The 6,257-nt window shown below is 50.5% G+C and overlaps 1 long non-coding RNA gene across 3 annotated transcripts; it reads right to left on the reverse strand.

Annotated features, from left to right (window-relative positions):
- Nucleotides 1-228: 228 nt before the first annotated feature.
- Nucleotides 229-4,054, reverse strand: LOC125625467 (uncharacterized). 3 transcript variants are annotated; one of them, XR_012666223.1, is made up of 5 exons: nt 2,885-4,054; nt 2,210-2,386; nt 1,869-1,996; nt 1,388-1,497; nt 229-1,192 (listed from the first exon to the last, which is right to left on the reverse strand). It is a non-coding gene; the product is annotated as an uncharacterized LOC125625467 (long non-coding RNA). The 3 variants fall into 3 exon arrangements; XR_007353563.2 differs by lacking the exon at nt 229-1,192 and having other exon boundaries at nt 1,205-1,497; nt 2,885-2,985; nt 3,183-4,054; XR_007353562.2 differs by lacking the exon at nt 229-1,192 and having other exon boundaries at nt 1,205-1,497.
- Between the last annotated feature and the right edge of the window lie 2,203 nt (nt 4,055-6,257).

The following is a 6,257-nucleotide window of genomic DNA, read 5'->3' on the forward strand; positions in this document are numbered from 1 at the left end:
ACCCAAACCCAAACCCAAACCCCCAAACCCCCAAACCCCCAAACCCCCTAAACCCGACCCTTGACCCTGACCCTAAACCCCAAACCCCTTACCATGCCAGCACATCCTCCCATCCAAAGGCAGGGTACCCCCTGATTTGGAGACACATTGCACAAGTTGGTTCAGGGCTCTTTTGGGCTCATACAACAGACCACCAGACCAAAGTGCAGGAGGACAGATTCATTGTTCAGCAGCACAGTGTTTTTATTGGCTCTACCTGGCATCGGGTACAGTAACAGCTTCCGAATATTGGACACTGCATACATGTTCAATGCAAACTAAAACATTGTTAGGCATTCTGTACGTTCCTATACTCTATGGAAATGAAATGTAAATGTTGCTTTTGGTGATCTATTACATACCTATACTTCAAAACATCACCTGTACAAACCCTTGCAAGCATTGTGACAGGTGGGTATGGGGCTCAACTATACCTCACCTAGCAACCGGCCAGAATGCTCCCTCAGCAGCACCTCCGCATGCACAAAGTTAAGTCGAAGACTGTCCGGGACAGTCCCAACCATGGTGCAGTGCAGCGAAACAGCCGAGAGGCTGACAAATTGGAAATGACGTCAGCCTTCTAGCTGTTTGACTGCACTGCACCGTGGTTTCTAAATCACTGCAATAATTAGCACGCTACCACATGGATGACTAAATGGGTCATCTGACCGCAACCCAAGCTATACATTACAGCTCTGCACATGCTGTATGTGCAACGATATTGAAATGAGTGACAAACACTTCGGAATGCCCAAAACAATGATACAACCCCTTACAGTGTTCTCTTGAGACTTCGATGGCTGGAACATTTCAAGTGGCAAACTAACTACTCCTTTCAAAAGAAAGTTACGTTTTGTGCAAGTAATTACAGGAACTACTTCACACGAGTGACCGAACAAATGAACCCGATCTCTGCGGTTGAGATTGCGCAACCGCCAATAAGGACATTTTGTGATATTGGCGGTTCTGCTAGATACCAGAACGCAGTGACACCGGCCCTGCTGCTCTACTATGTTCCAGCCATCGAACAGAGGACACTTCACATTGCAACCCAAAAAATATACGTTCGAACCCCGATTCTTCCGAACGAAGCACGCCGAACTATTCTCCGGTAACACCGATATCTTCGGACCGCACGGACGGAAATGGCTTCCTATAAGGATGACAAACAGATTCGCACGTTCGACGGCTGCAGAACGAATGCTAAACATCTCATTTTCTAAAACACACACGACAAAAGCACATGAAATTCCCATTGACGTGCACCCGGTGAAACGCATTTCCCATCTTCGACATAGAATAGACCAACAAAAATACCACAAGCGATAACCATACTTAACTTGCAAACCTGACATCGAATCCGCTTCCAGTTTGAGAAACGAGTACTTCGTGTCCCCCACAGTCATACTTCAACTTCACTGGTTCTTTGCCAAATCGGACCCCATCTTCGCACAGAACCTACAATGACAAAAAACTTTACAACGCTTGCACTTGCCGACGCTTGCGCACCGACCGACAGCATAAAGAGTATCTTGAACCATCTTTGGAAAACACCGCTGGTGAGTAGAGGAAGAGAATACATTATCACCGGGACTTCGCACCCCAATATTTATGACAAGAGTTGAGGACCGAGCACCTTGACTGACGGGAAACCTGCACGCTGAAAATCGATCGTACTTCACCGACGCTACTGTGCTCCCTACCCGAATCCCGATATCTCCTTCCGATATTAAACTCAAAACGCAGCTTGACGATCTCTTTGCTCAGAACCCCGCAGCATGCAAATATAGGAAATGTTTCTCCGTATTCACGATTTAGTCGATACTTACCTCGACTGAACGATGATTTCCTCTACCTCCGCACGGGACTGTCACGTTTCCGTGCCCCCGGATGCGCCCGCATTATCTCCTCTTCATTTCATCACGCATTTTCATCATCAGCTCATTATCCTTAGACGCTGAAAACACACCAATGCCTATAAAGTATCCAGCGCTAACATCTGCGATTCAGACACACGCACTGAGAAAACCTCACAGCAGCTTCCTGTGACCCTTCGTTCGTCCCCGCCCGATGGTAACCATTGCTACCAGTGATGGCCGATCGAGTGACGCTCCGCTCCCTCTCCTCCCACCAAACCGCTGCCCAACCGATACCGAAATTAGCTACGTACGTGACGAAAAGCAGCGCGCGCCAGTGATATGTGACGAGACACAGCTTGGAAGCATGTGAGGTCGGCTCTCTATTTTCCCTCCACCGCTGTCATCCCCGCGAAGGACCGTAAGAGTACTCACACGCACCTTGCCCGACATTCTTCTCCAAACCACACCTCCTGAAGCCTCTTAAGTACCTGCAAACGCAAAATAAATGAGTACTGACCGTCAAACCCAAGGATGATACAACACATCCCACCCTATTTCTGCAAGAAACTATCTACGGTAACAAACCCTGGAATCACGGGTCATGAGATCCCTCACCCCTCCCTAGTATTGCAACTCTCAGTCCCCCTACATATTTTCCACGCTCCCCTCCCCACCGCTACCCCTGCCCCAAAAGATATCAAACGCATCTCCACACCTGCACCACACATCCACAATACGTTCGAGGAAAAACAATACTCAACGTTTTAGGGCACACGTGACAACACGCTCACTAACCATCCACCTAAATCCAACCTTCTTCTAGATAAGAAGCGACACCTTAACCCAAATGTTGTCTTCTCCATCTCTTGTCTCACACGTACAAAACTGGTGGAGAACCCGTGCGTAATAAGCCCACCTCACCTAACAAAGCAAAGACCACACTCCCATTGAGAGAAGTGCACCAAAGGCTCTAACTTAACACTTACCTCATGGATGCAACCGGCTCCTCTGCTCCCGCCGGCGCCATGTAGACCAAACGGGCTGCGCTTGCCCCAGCCAATTCCCTCTGTTCTGGACTCCGATCCCCCTGTGGCACGCAAACAATAAATGCCACATTATTGCTAAATCCACAACGGCACAATACTACATTCCCTTTGCTAAGCTGACCTATTCAACACGCCGAAAGAGCCCTGACGCATTCATACCCACAATGAAGGAGCAACCGACTACTTCTATATAGTTAAAATGAACACGCAACATACTGAAAAATTACACAATACTCACAGCCTTTTCCCACCCTGACTGGGGCCCATCGCTAACTACAATGCTCACATCCTCCTGAGGAAACCAACACCCAGTAGAGGACAGACAAACAAGGTAGTGGTGACCAGTGATGCAAGCCCAGTGCTGCGTAAGAGAGAAGAACAGAGAATGGAGCATCTCTAGTTACAGAAAGGTCACTCTGCCAGCACTCGACCTTCCTCCAAGGAGAACGCACGCTCCCTCCGTACAATGAGCTCCCTCCCACGCCAGTTAAGAACTAGCAGAGTTTACAGGACTTCTGTCCCTAAACAAGAAGCCTTAATGGCACAAATACTTCTGACTATCGAACCCTTCGGCAGAGACTTAACTTTGACAGCTGCTCCCGCTCTCAAGATCTTCTTGTCCTTTGTACACAGGCCTTTGCTCCCATAAGTTGACAGCCGTACGGCGATGTCATGATACGGTCGCAGAGAAGTAGTCACGACCCTCCACGGAACGACACGGTGCCGGATCTGGACACGTCTGCAAAGACGAACAAAGCTGGACTGCGAACAGACTCACAAAGCGCCCAACTACACAACATGAAACATGACTTCACCTGCATACTGCTTCCTTAAGAGAAGGAACACCTACTAAACATTACAGCCCCCTCAGAGAAGCACCCACCCACCCTAAACAGTCTCATCCACATACTGGTGGCCCTCCACATGTCCCACCACATTGTGACCCATCGCTAACTAGGATGCTCACATCCTCCTCGGAAAACCACCACCGCGTAGAGGAGAACACAAGTTGGAAGCGGTGACCTGTGATGCAAAACTAGTGCTGCGTACGAGAGAAGAAGAACTGAGAACGGAGCATCTCTAGTTACGGACAGGTCACTCTGCCAGCGATCGACCTTCCCTCGGGGGAAATGCACGCTCCCTCCGTGCAACGAGCTCCCGCCCACCCCTCACGTGCCCATTCAGAATGGGGAGAGTTTAGAGGACTCCCGCCCCTAAATGAGGAGCCTCAATGGCTCAAATACTTCTGGCTACCGAACACTTCGGCAGAGACTTAACTTGGACAGCCGCTGCCGCTCTCAAGATCTTCTTGTCCTTTGTACGTGGGCCTTTGCTCCCGTACGTTGACAACCGTACAGCGATGTCGTGACGGTCAAAGAGAAGTAATCACGACCCTCCACGGAATGAGACTACTCGGTACTGCATCTGGACGCATTTGAAAGTAAAAACAAAGCTTGACTGCAAACCTCAGTTATAAACTCTACTCACAAAGCTCCCGACACCACAATATGAAAGATGACCTCACCTACATACCGATTCCTTGAGAGGGAACAGCTACTCCACATTACACCCCCCACATAGAACACTCTCATCCACATGGAAAATGGCTACGCTTCTACATAGTGGTGGCTCTCCCCCTTTCCCTACACCACAGGGGCCCATCGCTAACTAGGATGCTCACATCCTCCTCAGAAAACCACCACCGTGTAGAGGAAAACGCAAGGTGGAAGCGGTGACCTGTCATGCCAACCCAGTGCTGCGTACGAGAGAAGAAGAACTGAGAACGGAGCATCTCTAGTTACGGACAGGTCACTCTGCCAGCGATCGACCTTCCCTCGGGGGAAACGCACGCTCCCTCCGTGCAACGAGCTCCCGCCCACCCCTCACGTGCCCATTCAGAATGGGGAGAGTTTAGAGGACTCCCGCCCCTAAACATGGAGCCTCAATGGCTCAAATACTTCTAGCTACCGAACCCTTCGGCAGAGACTTAACTTTGACAGCCGCTCCTGCTCTCAAGATCTTCTTGTCCTTTGTACACGGACCTTCGCTCCCATATGCTAACATGACAGTCACAGAGAAGTAGTCATGACACTCCACGGAATGACGTGACACGGTACTGGATGTGGAAGCATCTGCAAATACAAACAAAGCTTGACCGAAAACCTACTCGCAAAGCTCCCAGATACACGATACAAAAGATGACCTCACCTACATACTGCTTCCTAAAGAGAAGGAACACCTACTAAACATAACCCCCCCCCCCGAGAGAAGCACCCACCCACCCACAACACGCTCATCCACATATCGGTGGCCCTCCCCGTGTCCCACCAAAACGGGGGCCCATCGCTAACTAGGATGCTCACATCCTCCTCGGAAAACCACCACCACGTAGAGGAGAACACAAGTTGGAAGCGGTGACCTGTGATGCAAAACTAGTGCTGCGTACGAGAGAAGAAGAACTGAGAACGGAGCATCTCTAGTTACGGACAGGTCACTCTGCCAGCGATCGACCTTCCCTCGGAGGAAACGCACGCTCTCTCCGTGCAACGAGCTCCCGCCCACCCCTCACGTGCCCATTCAGAATGGGGAGAGTTTAGAGGACTCCCGCCCCTAAATGAGGAGCCTCAATGGCTCAAATACTTCTGGCTACCGAACCCTTCGGCAGAGACTTAACTTTGACAGCCGCTCCTGCTCTCAAGATCTTCTTGTCCTTTGTACACGGACCTTCGCTCCCATATGCTAACATGACAGTCACAGAGAAGTAGTCATGACACTCCACGGAATGACGTGACACGGTACTGGATGTGGAAGCATCTGCAAATACAAACAAAGCTTGACCGAAAACCTACTCGCAAAGCTCCCAGATACACGATACAAAAGATGACCTCACCTACATACTGCTTCCTAAAGAGAAGGAACACCTACTAAACATTACCCCCCCCCCGAGAGAAGCACCCACCCACCCCAAACACGCTCATCCACATATCGGTGGCCCTCCCCGTGTCCCACCAAAACGGGGGCCCATCGCTAACTAGGATGCTCACATCCTCCTCGGAAAACCACCACCACGTAGAGGAAAACGCAAGGTGGAAGCGGTGACCTGTCATGCCAACCCAGTGCTGCGTACGAGAGAAGAAGAACTGAGAACGGAGCATCTCTAGTTACGGACAGGTCACTCTGCCAGCGATCGACCTTCCCTCGGAGGAAACGCACGCTCTCTCCGTGCAACGAGCTCCCGCCCACCCCTCACGTGCCCATTCAGAATGGGGAGAGTTTAGAGGACTCCCGCCCCTAAACGAGGAGCCTCAATGGC

This window comes from Caretta caretta, chromosome 28 (assembly GCF_965140235.1).
Source record: "Caretta caretta isolate rCarCar2 chromosome 28, rCarCar1.hap1, whole genome shotgun sequence".
In the NCBI taxonomy this organism is placed as follows: Eukaryota; Metazoa; Chordata; order Testudines; family Cheloniidae; genus Caretta; species Caretta caretta.